Genomic DNA, 21,667 nt, shown 5'->3' with positions numbered 1-21,667 from the left:
TTTTAGTATTTGACACCTTGAGTCACTTTTGGGTCCATTTGGCATTTAGAGTCATTATTGGGCCTATTCTGTAATAAATAGCTCATGACTATAAATAGCTAGGTTTCTTCTTTTCTTAGGCTTAGATGATTTTGGATGAACTTACACTTGAGAGTGTATTCTAAGTTTGCTGGGAGTTTTATTGACTTATTTAGAAACGTTGGTTGTGAGTAAATTAATTTTTCTCTAGTCTACATATGAGTTAGGTGCTCGTTGCAGGATATCGTTTGGGGATCATTAGTTTAATACACCTTATGCTTGTTTTTCCTCTTCTTGTATCTAACAATTTATTCTCTTCTTTATTATCTTTCGATTTCCGCACTTTATTTTCATTTTTATATTTTGATTCCTATCATTTGTTATCAGAGTCAGAGTTTGGATTTGTTCTCGCAAATTCAATCTTGGATTTTTTTTATTGAAGAAAATTAAAAATCACAAAAAAATAGGGTTTCACATTTTGGGTCATTTTTCAAATTTTGAGTTTTTGATTTTTGTGTTTTCTTAAGCTTCTATCGCTCTTCTTGTTCTCTAGTACTATTTCAGTCTAAATCTTAAATTTGAGCTTAATTGGAGTGGAATTGATGATTCTTCCATTAATGACTTGAGCTTGAAGAAATTTAAAAATGGGTCTTTAAATCTGAATATTTTGGAGTGAAATTGAGGGTTGAAAAGTATTGGGGTTTGTAACCTATCAAAAAGGAGATTGGATCTTGAATTTGTGTGAATCCAAGTTGAAATGAGTGAGTTGGATTTTTGAAATCTTCATCTTTGTTCTTGATGTTCATGGTGAAGAAAAAGCAAAAAATATAATTTGATTCAAAACCCTAGGTGACAGTTTGGGAAAAAATATTTTTCAACCCATAAAGGATAAATATGAGGTGAAGTGGGGCCAAGAAGTCACAGAATCAAAGAAATCAACCTCGAAACTTGGAGTCCAAATTACACCAAACTTGATTGTTGTTGACAACTTGAGTGACAGATCACGAAGCTAGCGACGGTCCGCCAACCCAAGCCATCACCAGCACAGAAGCTAGCCAACATTTTGTTTGGGCTTCGTAACACCCTTGATGACCAGCCACAACCCTAGCAATTCCCTACTCTAATTGTCAACCCAATCCAACTTAACACCTAATCCAGATAAGGTGTGATGGGTAGGGCAACGAACCACAAAGAGGTTGATGGCTCACCACCTAATCATTACCCCAAAGCCCCTTAACACCTACATTGATTAAGGTGGGACGAGAAGGCTAACTGACCGCTATCAACTTGACGGGCCGCCCCTTGAGAACCAAAATCAGTAAGCTCAAGTTTATATTCTTTGTTTCTTTTCTTTGATTCGTCATTATCTTTTCCTTGATTCTTTCACTAATTAACAACTAGTAATCCCTCTACTTAGTTGATTAGTTCTTGAGTCCATTTTCTTTTTTGTCCTTTTTTTCTTTGTGTATTTTTATTATTTATTTCTTAGTTAACTTATTTAATTCAAGTTCTTTAGTTTTTAATCGAGTCATACGGTCTTTTCTCAACAAGAATCCATTCTAAATGTGAGAAGCAAATTGGCACTTCATATACCAATGTGAAAAAGCAAGTTATAAGATTGAGCTACTTATAAGGAAATTCAAGTGTGAAAACACTAGTAGTTGTGATATTTGGTTTCAATAGCATTAACCTTGATTGTTAGTTGTGTTGAGTGTCTTGCTGATAGGTACCATATCAACAGGAGATGAGATCTAACCTACCAAAAGTGAGGTAAATTTAGAAACTTTGGTCGAGGCCATCATAGGGCTGTGACAAGATATAAAAGTGGTAAAGGGAGAGATGTCAAACATGAATGAGAAGATATCAAATATGAAAGAGAGAGTGAAAAATATAAATGGAAGGATGGTGAGTGCGAAGAGGAATCTTAACTCCTCAAATGCTACTCTACAACAAAATTTCCAAGAATCCAAAAGTGGACAAGTCCAAGAGACTTCGACTACCATTTCTCCTAGAACTCTCTACCATGTGTTTTATCCTTACCAACAAGGTAATGCTTCCTTACCTTATGCTACAACTACCTATCAAACTCCATGAAATATAGTTCGACCCTTAAAATTTATTCCACCCCAACCAATTCTCCAAAACTCACCACCACCCCAAGCTCTATAAATTCTCGCTCCACCATATTAAACACTGCAAAACCAAGTCCCAAACTAACAAATGCCACAAGGTCTCAACCCACCCTACTACCTACCCTATCAAGTACCACAAGTCCAAGTACCATACTACTAAAGACCACAAAATCCAAACCCACCTTACCAAGTTCTAATTAACTAAATGCCACTCAACTAAACTATAGGAGTTTAAGAAAAGTTTGAGGGACATGTAGAAGGAGGTTATGGATTTGACACTCAAGAAAATGGTCCAAGGGATCAAGGTGGATATGGAGGTTGCGACATGGGCCTCAGCTCTATCAAGGTCACTCTTCCTAGTTTTCAAGGAGGTAATGCTTACGAAGAATACCTCAAATGAAAGTCGCAATGTGATAGGACCTTCCAAGATAATAATGATTTGTCTGATTTTAAGAATATAGCCAATATTAGTGATCAATTTGAAGTACATGCATTGACTTTGTGAGAATCGTCTGAGAGAATACAAAAAGTTCTTCATAGAGGCATTATCCACCATGAGAAGTAATGAAAGCCCTCAGAGAGTCAAGTATGTGCCGAAGAGTATATGCAAGGTTTGATTGCCAAGTCATACAATCTAAGGCAAGACGACAAGAGTGTTAAAGCATATTATAATGAATTTCAAAACCTGCTCTTGAAGCATGATTACAACAAGGATGAAGAGAACACCAAGATCTGATTCAAAGTAGGGTTAAATCGAGAAATCGCCTCTAAAATGTCAATACATAAACTTGCTCAGATGGATAATCATTTAGAAGTGGCTATTAATGTTAAGTGACATATCAAGGAAGAGAGATCAAACAATCCTAAGGTCATAACTGAAGTTTCATCCACATGGGCTCAAGGCTCCGATTTCCAGAGGTCTTTTGAGAAGAAGTCCATTGAAAGAATGCTCCAAGGTATCCCCTAGAGAAGCAGGTAATCATAATCTTAAGGGTGCCTAATTCTTGAAATGTTAAGGATGGATTCAAGGAATTAGTAAGTTCCCAACTCATAAAGAAATTATACGCTAAGAAGGTGACCCCTACTATAAGGATGGAGTGGAGAAAGAGGAGAAACATGTAGAAGGGTTGATAATGTTGATGAGAATGCGAAGGGTAAAAGATCCATGTGATCAGGATGTTACCATCCCAAATATTCATGCAAATAAAGGGTCAATTGAAAAAGTTTTGCCTCAATAAGGAGAGATTAGAATCCCACTTTACCTGGTTAAGCAAGTTATGAATCCTCCCATGCCAACGACTTCCCCGATAGTGTTGATCTTGAAAAATGATGATCTGTTGAATTTGAGGAAAAATTCTCTTCAATAAGGAGAGGATATACATCCCAAAATACCCCAAAGATTCTCAATCAAGATAATTGGCACTGTTTTAGAGATGAGAGGGGTATTGCGACCCACCATAATATTTTTGACGATGGAGGAGTCTGTCCCTTTGAGTATTTAGCACCTTGTATCACTTTTGGGCCCATTTGACATTTAGGATCACTTTTGAATTCATTTTGTAATAAATAGCCCATGACTACAAATAGCTAGATTTCTTCTTTTCTTAGGCCTAGATGATTTTGGATGAATTTACACTTGAGAGTGTTTTCTAAGCTTGTAGGGAGCTTTGTTGACTTGTTTAAATACATTGATTATGAGTGGATTAATTTTCCTCACGACATTCGTATGAGTTAGGTGTTCATTGTAGGATGTTGTTTGAGGATCATTGGTTTAACATATCTTTGGTTTGCTTACTTTTCCTCTTCTTATGTTTATCTATTTATACTCTTCTTTATTATCTTTCGATTTCCACGCTTTATTTTCATTTTTATATTTTAGTTCATATCAATGTTGAAGGTATACTTGCATGTTTCTTTGGAGAAATGTTAGGAAATCTAATTTTGGGACCAAGCCAATATCCCTTATAAAAGAGTTTTCCGTCATTGTAACTCATTCCTCAATACAAACTCTAAAGAGAAATAAGAAATATCTTCTCCTCACTCACCCTTATTAATCTCATCCATTCTCTATTTTTTCATAACATATTATCAACACAAGATTCAGACCAATCGAGAAATTGAATAGTAGCAAAAAAAATGTTGAATGATTTTTGTCTGTCGTTCCAAAGATTGTTGAAACACTTTTGGGACGAAAGAATGAATAAAGACGCACTTCAACAGCTACTATGCTGAATTGCATAAAGTAGTTTTTATTTATGTGTATTAATTGCAAAACACCGACTTCATGCAGGTATTTGTGATGACAAAAGGTATGTTCACAGTTCTTTGCAAAATTTGTAGCCTTAATAAATTATATTACGTTGCAAAATTTACACAAGTATTGACTAGTTTAATTAACAATAATGATAGTGTTGCAAATTTATACAAGTATTTACTAGTTTAATTAACAATCATGATGAGTCATGCTGCTGAGGAATACCTCTTCTGGACAAAGCACTTGATTAGTTTATATGTATATATAACTCTTTGAGATTTGTTTACGTCTATAAACACCAGAAGTGAAAGATATGTAAGAGAAAAAAATTATCTACATCATATGTGCTTCGATTTGCTTTTGAAGTAATACGACTTTAGATGAGGTACGACTTTAGATGAGATTATAAGCTATCCTAATTTGTGATACCAAACGGTATCTACAACACCAAAATAGTCTGCAAACAGTCAACAACAACACGCCTAAACTAGCAACAACAAGAAAACAATACGATACAAGAAGCAAACACAAATTTAGAACAATAAAAGGATAGGTAACTTAACACAAAGAGAACTCATTAGGTAGCAACTAAAGAGTGTATCAAACTCTAAAACCTCTACAAAACAAGTTAACAAGCAGCAAGTTCTTACGCAAACCCAAGAGGAACTCGGTTCACTCAAGAACTCACGTTTCTAGCAGATACACACAACACAAGAAGAAAACTATTTCTTATGATGTCAATGGTGGTCTACTCTCTCTTGAGAGGATGGTGTTTCAATGTTACAATCTTGATTCAAAATAAGTTAACTAAGGAACAAGACTAAAGGACACACTTTAAATAGTCTATCACAAAAAGTTGGCAAAAGGACCCCTATACCCTTAATGAAGGGGTGGCGGGTGTGGAGTGTTTTGGTGAAGCTTTGGGGTGTATTTTGACCACCTAAGGTCATCCCTCACACGTCAAGGCGTACACTCCCTTGGGCGAGTTCGCAACAAGCTCAACCGCGTTCATTTTCATAAACGCGCCTTGAAGTCTTTGTTGTTCCAGAGCTTGGCTTCTAGTAAATGGTCTCGAGCCCGTGACACTCATATCATTCTCTCTATATTGAGAGGAGTTTGACCTCAAACTCACGGGTTCTTCATCTTCAATGGTATCAATCCATGAGAGATCACACACGTTGAACGTGTTATGTACTTGGTATTCCGATGGCAAGTCGATCTTGTAAGCATTATTGTTGATTCTTTCAAGAACTTGGAATGGACCGTCACCTCTTGGAATAAAATTTCCCTTTCTTTGGTTGGGAAACCAGTCTTTCCATAGGTGTACCCACACCCAATCTCCCGGCTCAAGCACAAGACGACTTCTTCCTTTGTTGACTCGTTTGGCCACCTCTTGCTTCTTCGTTTCAAGCCGCAATCTCACCTTCTCATGAAAGCCTTTCAGAGCTTTGTACCCCTTGTTTCCATCTAAGCTAAAAACAACATCACTTGGAAACGGAGTTAGATCCAAGGGTGTTAGGGGATTGAAGCTGTAGACACATTCAAAGGGTGTGATGCTTGTACTTGAATGGATCACCCGATTGTAAGCAAATTCAATGAGAGGTAGGTTATCTTCCCAAGACATCAACTTACCTTTAACCATTGAACGTAGAATAGAACCCAAGGTTCGATTCACTAATTCTATTTGGCCATCGGTTTATGGGTGGCAAGACGTAGAAAACAACTATTTGGTTTCGAGCCTACCCCACATTGACTTCCAAAAGTGACTAAGGAACTTGGAGTCCCTATCACTTACAATGGTCCTTGGGATGTCGTGTAACTTAACAATATTTTTAATAAACAAAGAAGCTACACTAGCCGCATCTTCACTATTTTTGCACGGAATAAAGTATGCCATTTTGGAGAAATGATCAACAACAACAAAGATGCTATCTCGAAACCTTTGAGTCTGTGGCAGACCCAACACAAAATCCATAGAAATATCAATCTACGAGCGTGATGGAGTGGGAAGTGGGGTGTATAACCCATGAAGAAGGAGCCTAGACTCAGCACTCCCACAATCCATGCATTGGCCGCAAACTTTGACAACATCTTTGCGCATCCTTGGCCAATAGAATTGTTCCTCTAATATTCCGAGGGTATTATCAATTTCAAAGTGACCCATGAGACTGTCGTCGTGTGCCTCCCTCACAAACAACTCTCTCCAAGAGCTAGAGGGTACACACAACCATCTTCCCCGAAACAAATAGCCATCAAACATGGCATATGGGCTGGAATCCGATTGTCTCTTGTCCCTACCCGCGGCTTCACTTTCCCTAAATATAGGAGCGAAGTAGGGGTCCTTGGGATACAAAGACTTGAGGCTCTCAAACCTCATTAACTTGGATGACAAAGTGGACACAACAGCATTCTTTCTAGACAACGCATCGGCTACCACATTATCCTTTTCCCTTTTGTATTGAATCACATAGGGAAAGGTTTAAAGAAATTCAATCTATTTGGCATGCCGTTTGTTAAGTTTGTCTTATGCCCGAAGGTGCTGCAAAGATTCATAATCCGTCCGGATTATGAATTCCTTGGGTCAAAGATAGTGTTGCTAATTGCCTAACGCTCTAACCAAAACATATAACTCCAAATCATACGTAGAGTAGTTTAAAGTTTCTCTTTTGAGCTTTTCGCTAAAGATATAGGCTTTAATTCTTGCATCAAAACCGCGCCTATGCCCACTTTGCTAGCATCACATTCTATTTTAAACATCTTGTCAAAATTAGGCAATTGCAACAATGGTGCCAAAATGAGCATATCTTTCAAGGTCTTAAAGGCCTTAGGTTGCTCTTCACCCTACTGGAAAGGTTGGTCCTTTCGGATGATTTTGGTCAAGGGGGCTGCAATGGTACTAAATCCTTTAACGGACCTCCTATAAAAACTTTCCAACCCGTGGAAGCTCCGAACTCCACCCACGGTTTTAGGGGTTGGCCAATCTTAAATGGCGGTTATCTTGGATTTGTCTACCTCTACTCCTCTCGAGCTTACAACAAATCTCAAAAACATAACTTTATCAATACCAAAGGAGCATTTTTCAATATTAACATACAACTTTTCTTTTCTAAGAACATCAAACACACTCCTTAGATGCAATACATATTTATTAAGTGACTTACTATAAACTAAAACATCATCAAAGTACACAACCACAAACTTGCCAATAAAAGGCTTCATCATATGATTCATTAGCCGCATAAAGGTACTAGAAGCGTTGGTAAGACTGAATGTCATGACCATCCACTCATATAGACCAAACTTGGTCTTACATGCGGTATTCTATTCATCACCCGGTTGCATAAAGATTTGGTGATATCCGCTCCTAAGATCAACCTTAAAAAAAACACAAGATCCATTTAGTTCATCAAGCTTATCATATGATCTAGGAATAGGATGACGATACTTTATCGTAATTTTATTTATGGCTCGGCAGTCTATGCACATTCTCCACGTCCCATCCTTCTTCGGCACAATTAACATCGGGACCACGCACGGACTCATGCTTTCCTTGATGAATCCTTTATTGAGGAGGTCCTCAACTTGCCGTTAGAGTTCCTTTGTATCCGTGGGGTTGCTCATATAAGCCAGCTTATTCGGCAATTACGACCCCAGAACAAAGTCGATTTCGTGCTCAATTCCTCGAAATGGAGAAAGTCCTTGTGGCAATGCACTAGGAAATACATAATCAAATTTCGGAAAACCATTAGAGATAGAAGACGGGATAGGGGAATTGGATGAGTTAGCATTCAAAACATGGGCCAAAAGTAGCATGGGAGTAACATCCTCATACTCTTTTAAGAGGTTGTCCATTCGAGCCAACATTACCATTGAATCCCTATCCCTAAAGCTGAAACTCCCTCCTCCCCCTTATTTTTTCTACTCTCAAGTTCTACCCCCTTTCCAGCGGATTCTTTCTCCTTCTTTCCCTTTCCTTGCAAACTCTTCATTTGTCTGTGTGCCTCACACACTTGTGATAATGATAGTGGCCGGAGGTTGTACTTTCGACCCTTGAACTCAAAGGAGTAGTAGCTAGTGCAGCCATCATACTAGGTCGACCTATCATATTGCTATGGCCGACCCAACAAGAGATTACAAGCTTGCATAGGAATGATGTCGCAAAGTACCTCGTCCTCATAGTTTCCAACTTTGAACCAAATCACCACTTGGGGGTTACCTTCAACTCTCCATAATTGTTCAACCATTGGAGTCTATACGGACTCGCATGTTGAGTAGTTGGCAACTTCAAGTGATCTACCATCGAGGCACTAGACACATTAGCACAACTTTTGCTATCAATAATCAAAGACTACACACTCCCCTTAATGATACACTTCGTATGAAAGAGGTTTTCCCATTGGCAAGGATCATCCAACGCTTTACTAATCATAACTCTCCGTACCACATAATTAGGTACTTCAAGTTCACCTTCTTAAGGCCAAACCTCCTATTCATCATCATCACTAGGCCTATCGACCTCTCCTCTCTCTCCATATTGAGAGGCTTCTTTATTTCCAACTATTTCAGCCTCTAATTATTCTCCCAAGAAATACAACTTCCCTTCTCTCAATATCATATTTCTCCGATTAGGATACTCACTAGTCTTGTGTCCCCATCCATGGCATTTGAAGCATTGGAATCCCTTAGAATTGGGAGTAATATTCGGCTTGCCTTCAAATCGTGAAGAAGGTGGTTGAGCAACCTTGTTCAAAGGTGAAAGGGCCTTGGTTGGTTGTCGTTTAGAATTATTCCACCCCGAAGTTGATGGAATCACTTCTTTTCCCTTGGTCCAACCCGAGGAGTCTTGGTATGCTTTGGTTTTGTATGCGGACCTTTCTTGCTCTCTCGTTCAATCTCTAAAGCCGCTTGAAAGATTCCTTCAATAGTTTCAAACTTATGAAGTACCATTTGCGTAGATATTTTTTTGTTTAGGCCGACTTTGAACCGGATGATATCGTGATTCACTTGCTCTCCTCTATAATCAAGTTTCAAAATGAGTTATTGAAACTCATCATAGTAAGCTGCCACACTCTTGTTTTGTTTCTTCAAGTTGTACAATTTTGCAAGGAGTTTATTCTGTTAGCTTTCGAGAAGGTATTTTTGCCTTATAAGATACCTTAACCGAAACCAAGGAGGGGGTTGCCCTTCAATCAAGACTTTGCCAAAATATTTTACATACTCCTACTACGTGGTAGGATATCCCTCAAAATGAGTCATGGCGTAACAAATCTTCTTCTCCTTCGTGAGATCGTTCACTTGAAGACTCTCTTGCATATGGATTGCCATGGAAGAAACTCTTCGGGATCACTTTCTCCCTTAAAGATCGAAAGTCCCATTTTGATAGTTTTAAGACCAACATCCCTTTCCCGAACACCTTGGCCACCCCTACCTTCAAGCCCTCAATTTTTTCTTGGTTCTACCCTTCTACCTCTTATCCCATCTTCTATCAAATAAGGATTATCATACATTCCATACCCTCCTCTTTGGTTTTCCTTAATATATCCCTCTTCTTGCATTGGTGGGTTTTGGACAGTTGAATTTGGTATGGTGAATTGGCATTTAGTGGAGGAGGTCTTTGGATTGGAGGATTTTAGTTTGGAGGATTTGGATTTAAGGGTAGATTTTGGGTTCCAAGTCCTTCATATAGGACTTGGTGGCGTGGGGAATGGCTAGGTCTATCAAGGCCTCGACCTTTTGAGTAATAGTTGGCTTAAGGCATGGCATTTGGTGGATACATTCTTTGACGCATGGATTCGGGGGTAATGATTGGGGATGTGTTTTAAGGAGCTGAGGGACGAGAACTCTATTGGCTTTCTACCCTTTCTACTCGGCCACTAATAGAGCCCATTTCTACTTTCATCTTCTCAACTGTAGCATTCACTCTAGCCACGTCCTAAGACAATGATTCAGTACTAGCTACAAGGGCATTCATAACATTATGATCCAAGGTTTGTGCATTGAAAGTTTTGGGTTCCATGTGTGGGGGTTCCATTTGCAAATGTACCTACAAAACAAGCAAACATTAGTTTAAAATATCCTCACACACTCTTCACACTTGGCTTTCTCACTTGACCCTTCAAGTATTGTAAGATGGCTATCAACTTGTGAGTGCTTGGGAATGAGTCTACTCTCGAGTTAGAATGGATTTCAGTTTGAAAGACTCAATAAAGTTGTGTACGCACTTGAAACAAGAACAACGACGAATTTTAAACGAGAAAAGCATCACAAGAAATGTTAACACGAAAGACGAACTCGAAAACTAGTTCACAACTTAGTAGGTTGTTACTTAGTTTCCAACTAGTGTAGGAGTCAATAGAAATAAACTAGTAGAGACAGGGAAAGAAACTATGGATGTCCAAGAACTTGAGTTTTTGGTTGTTGGCATGGCCTACGATTTTTTTTCTTTGGTTGTTGATCCTGTTGTTGAAGTGGAGTATGATGTTTTCAAGACTTAAATTGTTTAATCTTGTTTGTTGGTGAGGAATTTTAGGTTCTGGAGTAACAACACAAGGCTTTGGACTCTCTTTCCAAAGGTCAAAGGTGTTAATCAACTTTTCACCAACCTGCACCAAAATGGCAAAACACTTTTTTGCTTTGGCTTGTCCCTTTCCTCTTTTGGTTCTTTTTGAAAAAAGCTTGACACTGTTTTGGTAAGTAATATTTTGGGAGGTCTTTTGTTTACTTGTATCTTTGGTGTTTGTCTTGAAACTAATTACAATACAAACACAAGACTTTGCCTCTCTCTTCCTTTTTTCAAATCAACAAGACTTTTGTCCAACATTCATTTCAAGAACAATATGAACAACAACAATATCTACTCATCCAACCCTTCAACTGCACTTAACAGAAACTTAAATCTTGGACCTTAGACTCAAATGTGCTAGGGGAATAACAAGTTAATATACAAAATCACTAAGACAAGCAAAAACATCTAAATCTAAACAACTTCCTAGCCAAACACGTGTCACACGTCAACACCTTTTTTTATTTTCAACTAGAAGAGCCCAAGATTGGTGGTGTAAGAACACGACAAGCCTTCGCTCTTATACTAAACAGTATCTACAACACTAAAACAGTCTGCAAAGAGTCATCAACAACACAACTAAATCTACAACAACAAGAAACAATACGATACAAGAAGCAAACACAAACTTAGAACAATAAAAGGATAGGTAACTTGACGCAAAGAGAACTCATTAGGTAGTAACTAAAAGTGTATCAAAATATAAAACCTCTACAAAACAAGTTAACAAGCACCAAGTTCTTACACAAACCCAAGAGGAACTCGGTTCACTCAAGAACTCATGTTTCTAGCCGATACACACAACACAAGAAGAAAAGCATTTCTTGTGATGTCAATGGTGGTCTAATATCTCTTGAGAGGATCGTGTTTCAATGTAATAATCTTGATTCAAAATAATCTAACTAAGGAACAAGACTAAAGGACACAATTTAAATAGTCTATTACAAAAGGTTGGCAAAAGGACCCCTTTACCCTTAATGAAGGGGTGGCAGGTGTGGAGTGTTTTGGGGCATACATGGGGTGTATTTTGAGCACCTAAGGTCAGCCCTCACTCTTCAAGGCGTACACTCCCTTGGGCGAGTTTGCAACAAGGTCAACTGCGTTCATTTTCATAAACGCGCCTTGAAGTCTTTGTAGTTCCCGAGCTTGGCTTCTAGTAAATGGTCTCGAGCCCGTGACACCCGTATCAATTTGATAGAATTAAGAAACTATTATATTACACTCCTGGAAAATGAGAATTTCAGTTGTTATAAGTACAAATTCATTCTCTGAAGTCAATGTAACTATATTTAGTAAAGTTTATAAAAATAAACGTACTTTTGGTTACGAAGATATCATGACCCACCTTTAAAAGAGGTTAATTAATTGAGGAGAAATATCTCAAATATTTTGTGTTCTATTCTTGAAATGATAGAACTTGAAAATTTGTTCATGAAGTAGTAAATCTGAAGTATATACTCTAAAACTTACTCCTAATGTAGTAATACGGTGCAACATTAAAATCTTGCGAACTACTCTCAAAATAGTAAAACTCTCAAATTTGCTTGACCAAATTGCACGTACCATGATAAACTTTAAGTTTACTAGTAAAAATAATTTTATCTAATTGAGTGAATAACTTTGTCATCCTGGAGATGTGCATATTAACCATCAACATTTACTGAAGAATTAGAAGATTCTTCCATAATTCTTTCATGTTGTTTGTTCTCGTGATAAGTTGATTAGATCAGCTAATGATGGGATTGAATTCCCTAAAATTTTGAAAAGAACAGAAGGTGAATAAAGGCTCATTCACTTTCTATGTGATATGTTGAATAGATTAATTTATAAGATGATTACATGTGCATTGATTGTCAACCTGCAGTTTGACATTTACAAAATTGTTTGCTCAAAATAATTGAGTAAAGAGTACATCTTTCAGATTATGTAATCAAGACAATTCATCTTGAGAGTATTTATTTGGCGTTGAATGACTACAATAAATACTTCAGGCATTTTTTATGAGAACAAAGTTTCATGTTTTGGTCTAAATTATGATATATTACGTACATCGCACTTGTTGTAATGACCCTTGTAGTATAATTTAATTTTTTTTACAGTTTGACCGCTTTGCCCTTCTCTAAAGTTACTTTATCACGTTTATAAGTTGCAGAAATGGTTGGCATGATCCTCAATGCGTTCGAAAGTATTTTATATGAGATTTTGTTTTGAACTTCTATAAAGGGATTATTTTTATTCTTGATCCAAGTGTTGAATGATAATTCTGATAGTTCCATTAGATTCAAAATGTCAAATTTGGGTTAGTAGCGGGGTTGGTTCAAGTTTGAAACCTTTATTTTTTATTTTAACTCTCTGTTTGAAAACTAGTTTAAATAGCGTGTAAGGGGACCCGAGGGTTAATTTAATGTAAACGAACTCTTTTCATAAATTTGATGATTCTATTGAGTTTAAAATTTTATTATTAGTAAACCATTGACTTTGGTATCTTATTGAACAAAAATGGTGATATTGTTCCTCCATTGATCAAGAATTTCAATTTTTAGGAAGTATAATGATCGTCCAATAAGAAAGGTTTTATTTTTGGAAATGAACAATTTGAAGATCTATTGATTCTAATAACTGATCACAGAGTTGATCATCAAACTATTAGCATATGTGGTTTGTGTTTGGGAGGTTCCAGATGAGTTTGAAATAAATTTTTGAATATTTTGGATGTTTTGGTCAAATTTAAGTAAAATCAATCAACAAAAAAAGGTTCATTATTAGTTTTAAAGATTAAAAAAATATTACGAAATGTATGAAATATCATGCATGAATTATAGAATTGATCTAGAGAGTTTGGTGTAATTTTGATAAGTCGAGATTCAGTTTTTATGCAGAACATGAAATAATTCTTTAACGAGTAAAAATAATAACTAGTTGGGTGAATGTGCATAAAATAGAGTTTTGATTGAATGAGTAGATTTGTATCATTATTTTGAAATTATAGAAAAAAGAATTGGTGAATTTTGCTATTGTATGAGAGGTTTATGATTCTTTTAGTGAATACTAAATTTGTTGATGCAGACTTTTAACTCTGAAAAATGGAATTTTAGCTACAAAAAATGGGCTTTAGCTACGATAATTATACCTGAAAATATATTACAGACTTCATTCTATTTTATATTTTTGACATTTTGAGAGCTAAAACACTCCTTTTTTGCGATTATCGATGCATTTTCGCGTGTAATCATTTACTTTGTGATTTTACATTCACTTTTCCCATTTTTTAAGAATATCCACTTTTTTCACAATTCTGAATCAAAGTTGAGATTCAAATTCTCATTCTACAATTTTTTATCATTTTTGGGGCTTGAGGGCTTGGATTTGAGTGCTTCCAAAGGAGTTTTTGAGATTTCTTTCGTGGGTATATTTATAAACCTTGTATTTATTATCACTTATTTTAATACAAATTCATCTTTAAATCTTTGATTTTAAATTTGATTTTGTGATTTGTGCCGGTAAATCTTAAAAATAATTTTTCTTTGATTTGGACCTCATTTATGCGCAGGTTTTCAGTTATAGGTATTTAATGTTATGGGAAAAGTATTTTCAAAAAAAAAATTGGTTTCAACCTTTTCTTTTTTTAACTCGTTTTGGAATCATATTAAATAGTGTCAGTATGGGTATCATTAGCTTTCTTTTGGCTGCTGTCACACCCCCATTTTTAATCAAAAAAGATTCATTTTAAGTTTTCAAAAGGGTTTTTATTATTAAGTGACAAAAGCTGAAAAATTTATTTCGAAAAGGACTTTTTATATTCAAAACTCAAAATCGCCACTTGACATAATCCGGTGTGCCAAGTCACCTTTAGAAATTCCTTTTCAAAATGATTTGAATCTTTAAAACTGATTTGCGAACAGAGATTCCGGATAAGAAATTTTGTTGATCGGGCGAAAGGTGTTAGGCACCCCTCGATCTCGTAGTTCGACCACGGTATCTTGGTGGAGCGTATCGGCTAATTTTGACATTATGAATATATAAACCACACAAAAACACACAAACCAATCAAATAAACAAACAAACAAACAAAACAAATCCAAAATTATAGTATCTAATCCAATTATTACAACCTGAAATAAAAAAAGGACTAAAAAGTAAACCTACACTAATCCTAAACTACGCTCCAAGGCTTTACCCAAGCCTCGGGCCTTGATCACGAGCCTCATCTACGTACATGATACTTCGGGCATTCCCCGAATAAATCAATACAAATTCCTTGGGGCATTTCTAGTAAAATGAGTACAATTTCAATTTTTGTGCGATAAAATAGAACAAATCATTCACACATATATTCAAACGCTCAACAATTCGTTATTCCTAAATTTGCCTACCCAGCCTACCGTTTTCCTACCAATTTCATCCTATCATGATACTATCACGTTTTTATTTACTCCAAAACAACTAACGACAATAAATCAAGACTAAACAATATTCATTTTTATCAATTGCTACCATCCAACCTCACATTCCTTTTTAAACCAAATTTCCACAATTCACAATCACCATTTCAACAATCCATAGCCATAATCAATCCATAATTAAAAAATCAAACACTGAATCAAAACAACAACAATTCACATCATCACGAATCAACCAACACACAATATTGAAATCAATGCATCAGAATATAATAAATGATGAAATAAAAAGGGTGAAAAGTAGAATTGGACCTCAATTTGAAGCTTTTGAATATAATATTATTCGAATAAAAAGAATCCACACCAGGAAACCTCAAATGGAAAACCTCAACTTCGAACTCACCAATTGATAAAACCAGTTTAAACTTGTCGGAATCAACTCGAATAAGAACGACCAATTCGAATCCATAACGAAACCCAAAATCTGACTCGAATTAAAGACCCGTGAAGAACCAAACAAGAACCCCAAACAGAAACTTTGGAATTTCGCCCGTTTAATAGTATTTTTACATACTGCAACAGAGCAATAGACACGCAGCTTCACCATTTTTTGGCCAAACCCATCAAAAAATTAACCAACATATGTGAATCAATGATGGATCTTAGTGGTGTTGGTGGATTAGGGGTTCAGATACCGACCCATAGCCCCTTTTTGTGATGGTTTGGAATGGGTTTCATGACGTTTGATGCATTTTCGGCGAGTATGTCACCGGAACGATAACCAAAACCCAAAATATGTGTTCTTTCTCTCTCTCCATGTTACCCTTCCCTCTCTCAATCTGGTTTTCACTCCATCCAATTTAATCTTAATCCTTTTCTTCCCTCCGACGTGGGTGTGTGTGTGAGTATTTCTGGTGGCTGTGCGTGCGTATGTTTACGTTCAGCTCTGTGAGTGTATTGGTGTGTTTATTAATGGCTCCATATGCTTTCTCCCTTTTACTTTGATGTCGCGTGAAAAAAAATAAAAGATCCTCTATTGTTGCTGTGTTCGTCCCTCTTAGAAGAAAAAGATGGGTCCTCTTTTGTATGCCTTTTTTTTTGTTTTTACTGTGGGGCCTCCCCTTTTTTCCTTATTTTACTGTGTTTATATGTGTTCACAACATAAGGGGGGGGGGATGTCTAGGGGTAAGGTGGGGTAGTAGTTAGGATAAAGTTTGTTAGGATAAATAATATAAGGAATTTGATATGTTAGGAATTTATTGAAATTGGTTATTTTTTGAATTTTGTGGGGTATAATCACATGGGTGAGGGTGTATGATAACGTGAGGTGAAAAGTCGATGAATTGGGTTTCGGGAGAGACAAAATTAGGTGTCTACAACTTGAAGCTAATATATTTGATTAGATTGGATGCATTTGGTATTGATTTGAAAGGGTTAAGCTTCCACTTGAGATTTTGTATTGCACTTGGACTTGCGAATCTTCGTTTAAGGCAAGCTGAGACGTACCTCGAGATTTTTTCAAAGTGTATAGGTGTTGTGTGCTTATTTATAGTATTTTGTATATCACTTAGGATTAGTGGTCCCACTTAGGTGAAAATGGAGAGCATCTCCATAGGTACCGGAGTCTTTGATGGATTATAATTAGATTATTGTCTTGATTAGTTAGTATTAATATTCTTAAATATCCTTAGAGTAGAATGTAGATAAATAAACTAATGATTCTCGAATAATTCATATTGCATTGCCATTAGAGCTTGAATCTTGTTGGCGAACTTTATTGTGATGATTGTGGATTAATGTCTTGTTAGGGTATAATTATGTTATTATCGTTATTATTAATGAAATATTTGAGTTTTAGAGAATAATTAGAGTATGAATATACTTGTAATAGTTGATGAGACTTAATAAATAGACCAAGTTAGGTTTGGGTAGTCCTCCATTTATTATTATTGGGATTGTTGTTTATTTTGTGATGCCTGTGTGGGGCTTATGTGAACTTGATTATGGACTTGAGTAATTATTTATGTCATGTGTCCGAGTGGGGGCTTATATGCATATTGCTTTTGATTTGAGAGGACATACTATTGTGATGCCCAAGTGGAAAATTAACTTTGGTGGTCATTTTTGTGCATTAAATACCTTATTTACTATTGTGTCATTCGAGTGGGGCTTGACTTGATGTTGTAGGTCTTATATGAGCATTTAATAGCATGTTAATTACAATGATACCCGAGTGAGGGGTTGGGAATGATAATTTTGATTACTGTATGACTATTTATTCTGGTAGGGCCAAGTGAAAACTAATTTCATGAACTATTGATGCATTGAGCAGATTCTGAGCCCACTTAGACATGTATTAAATAGATTTGAATCTTTGTACCAATTGATTGTGAACATTACATCCTCATATCATGCATGCATATTTATGAGATATTGGTACCATGGACACATCTAATTTTTAAAAGAAAATAAGATGCCTTATAAAATGCCTATACCGAGAGATGTGTCGATAAGGTTGATTTGAGACATTAGATTGAGATTATATAAGTATATAGATTGCAAACCTCCTAGAGGTCTTGACTAAAAGTTGCAAGCTCGATGGGTGTATACAAAAAGGATGACTTCCATCATTCATCATCATCACTATATTATATTTCATCAATTATATTGCATTAACACTCCTTGGTATGATAGTATTTACTCTTATATTGTATTACCATGATAGCACCTTGTTTGTGATATTGTATTTGAGCATTCATTTAACTTTATTATATTATTTTATTTTATCTTATATAGGTTGGGAGGTTAAGGTATTATGAGACGTGAAGTGTGGCAGTGGCTTGATCGAGAAGATAGATGGGTAGCATCTTTTGGTACTATGGAATACACCCTTATATATGCTCACCCTTCTTGTTTTATCTCATATTATTGGTTAGTTATAATTGACTGATCTTGATATATCGCATTGGTGAATTTTCTTCATAAATGACATCTATAATTTTTTAATACAAAATGAATAGTGTTAACTCACCTAGATTAATATATCTATGTTGTATTGATATACCTGTGGATCGTTATATTAGGTTATTGTGATAGAATGAAGTACTACATTTGGTGGGTTATAGGTTGTTTGAGATACACTGGATAGGTTGTGTGGTGGTTCTCGCTATCGCTTTGGATTAGGATAGGTTATCAACAATACTTGCTGAGTACAAGTGATTTTGTACTCACCCTTGTTTCTATTCCTTTTTTCTTATTTTTTGCACCCTATGCAAGTATTAGATCGAGTAGTAGCTTGTAGATTATTTTTCTCCATCATTGACATTATGGAGATCGAGGTAGTGCTGGGGGACTCCAAGCTTAGACGGATCTTTCTTTAGTTATCTTATGATTATCTGCATTTAAGATGCTTTAGTTATTGCTATAATTCTATTTTTAGAGGCTTGTACTGATGACAACCAAATTTTGATGTATTTTTGAGACTTGGATCTCATATATACATACTAATGGTTTTTTTTTGTTTTTTCAATTTTCATTTTTGAATCCCTTTAATTCTTGTTCCTCGGGTTGGTTTAGGGTTACTTGTCCAGAAGGTGTAACAAGTGTCATCCCGTGTCTATTTTTGAATAGTGAAAAATTGATATCAGAGCCTTAGGTTCATTAGTCTCATTAGTACAAGCCAAGTTGAGAAGAGTATTGCGGATCGATACAAAGACGCTTATTATATATCTTCAAGAGGCTACACAACTTTTGGAGAAATCCAATTCTTTATTCTATTTCATGCGTTACGACCTTAAATAACTCCAAAATTTCCTATTCACTCTCGAATATATGATGAGTATGCATTTTTTCTTAGTTAGAGTTACAGTGCTCGTGCCTTCAATGTATTATATGAGCAGAGGTTGGATTAGAATATCCAGACCAGCTAGAGGTTAGGTTTAGTTAACTTTTTAGATTCGAGAGTTGCTAGTGATGTTAGGACTTTTGAGATATAGGGGTTTAGACTAGTACAGACACTACCTGGGACTATACTTATGCTTGAAGATTATTTAGTACGAGTATAGGGTATCCTTGAGAGGGTGGATTCTACTTTGATTCAACATGCTACTTTAAGACTTCAGGATCCAAATGCACATTTGATTACATGTTCTCCTAGGGTTGATGAGCTTAACCAGAGATTGACCTATATCTAGTGACCTTATATTTTATGTCCATGGAGGGGATAAAGTAGATATACAGAGTTAATGAGGATAGATCCACCTCGATTTGAAGGAGATACCAAATTTAAAACTTATATGTTCTTGTTTGGTTGCAATAAGAGGTTGCACAAATTGGGCTTGGTGGATTCTAATAGGGTGGATTTCACTTTATTTTAGTTCTTTGGCCCAGCTAGACAGTGTTGGAGAACTTTGGTAGAGAGCAGACTGACTACATAACCTCTTCTCAAATGAGATTAGTTTGCTCAAGAGTTTCTAGAGGAGTTTGTATAGAGACATGAGAGCTTGTGGACCAGAGGCCTTGCAGATTTAATGATGATGGTGATATTCTTGGTAGAGTCCTGAATACTCATAGTTATTCTTGAAGAAGATTAGATCATAGTGGTTGTTCAGGTTCTTCGGTCCTATCCCAGTGGGCTCCTACCTTTTTGGGTTGCATCTTATGTGGAAATCTCAGGCATTATAGAAGGGATTGCTCACAACTCAGACAGAGAGATACTACACCATTTGCTCTGAGAGATGACATATTTTAGTGTCATGTTTCACAGGAGGACTCGAGGCAGGAGTCTATGGTACAGTAGCCACAAGTATGGTTTTGGTACTCCTTTGGTTTGTTTTAGTAGTGATTCATGAGTAGGGTTTTACATTCTCCTACATACTTATTTATTTGGCATTGAGTCTTGATATGATTAGTTAGCTTTGTTGGATTTGTTGATATTTTCTATCCTATAAATATTTTCTTAGTGGTGGATCAGGTATGTTGATCCTATGTTGTGACTTGTTTAAAGTATATCACTGGACTAGATTTAATGTTATGAGTATTGTGGATTTTGGTGTATTTGAATACGATTTTCTTGATGGTTATGTTGTGGCATAGTAATGTATCAATTCTAGGTTTGGATATACTTTCAAATTGTAGAATGGATTGGACTTGTGGTAAATTATTCAAAAGGTTTTCAAGTAAATATTTTTGGTTGGATAAGGGATGAATTTTTAGAGTTATTGTTTTATGATTTGTTACTTTCTCAGTGATTAGCTTTGCTTGCATGAAAAAACTTATAGATATTGATCACACATCAGTTAGACTTGAAAAAAAATTGATTTATGAAGATCCTTGCCTTTTAATTTAAAAATATACTGAATGGAAAAGGTGCCTAATTTGTAGCATTTATTGCTTTGGAAGTAAAATGACTTAATGAAATATTTCGCTCATGAGTTTGATTTAGAGTATGTATTATTATTTCATGATTTTTATCCTGGAGGAATACTAAATGAGAACTAAGAAAGGTACAAAGAACTTGTACATAAGGAATTTTGGTATATCAGAAATTATTATGGGTTTGAGTTAGAAATTTGAAGCCTTAACATGTGTAGTTCTTCAGTGTCTATGAGGTGTCTACTTGTGACTTTCCTAAGATTTGAGTTATAATTTAGACGTCCACAAGTGTGATATGATGATTTTTGTTCTTCTTTTATAGGTTAGTCATCCCTTATATGACAACTTACGTATGTGTGTTGTCAATATAAACTCTTTGTTCTACTAGATTATTAAGAATTTTTGGTTGATTAAAGTTACTTTAGTGTAGAGGACTACATGGGTTATTACGATGAGTTACATAAGATTTTGGTCCCTTTTTGAGTGATCATATCTATGGTATATGGAGTTTTATGGTAATTCTCGATTGCCTACGAGGGTTGAACATAAATATTTGACTATGTTATAGTGTCTTAAGAATGATAAGTGTGGCTTTTGAGGTTTTATGTGAATTTGATATTGACTTCTAACTAAGCTGTGTTAGTTTGGGGATATAATTTTATCTAAGTTGATAATTGTGGTATCGACCTTGAATGGGTTTATTCAGTATATTAGTAGATGGTTATATGATTTCATGAACTCCTTGGCTTTTTGTGAGTCCAATGATGAATTTTGTTTAGTGGTGCCATCAGTGTCTTATGGTGTCTTGGCCAAGTTTAGGTTAGCTGGTTGAGTTTAGAATTTCTAGCGTAATTGACTCATTGGGTATTGAGTAAGTTCAAAACTAAGGAAATTCGGCTTCATTGAGAATTTGGCTTTAGATGCTAGT

At 35.9% G+C, this 21,667-nt stretch overlaps 1 protein-coding gene across 9 annotated transcripts in view; it reads left to right on the top strand.

Moving 5' to 3' along the window:
• Window positions 1–21,667, top strand: part of LOC107855451 (subtilisin-like protease SBT3.5) — a 38,636-nt gene that overhangs the window by 1,606 nt on the left and 15,363 nt on the right. For 3 of the 9 annotated variants that reach the window (XR_007056770.1, XR_001670262.2, XM_047413875.1), the window contains one exon: window positions 18,163–18,239. The exons of 2 other annotated variants lie outside the window; for them this stretch is intronic. The gene's annotated coding sequence lies outside the window, so the exon portion shown is untranslated. Of the gene's footprint in view, window positions 1–4,440; window positions 4,460–18,162; window positions 18,298–21,667 lie in introns of all 9 variants that reach the window. 4 more of the 9 variants (XR_001670261.2, XM_047413876.1, XR_007056769.1 and 1 more) reach the window with 3 other exon arrangements.

The sequence above is a fragment of the Capsicum annuum genome, chromosome 6 (assembly GCF_002878395.1).
Source record: "Capsicum annuum cultivar UCD-10X-F1 chromosome 6, UCD10Xv1.1, whole genome shotgun sequence".
Taxonomy (NCBI): domain Eukaryota; kingdom Viridiplantae; phylum Streptophyta; class Magnoliopsida; order Solanales; family Solanaceae; genus Capsicum; species Capsicum annuum.
This window is presented reverse-complemented; position numbering and strand designations above follow the sequence as displayed.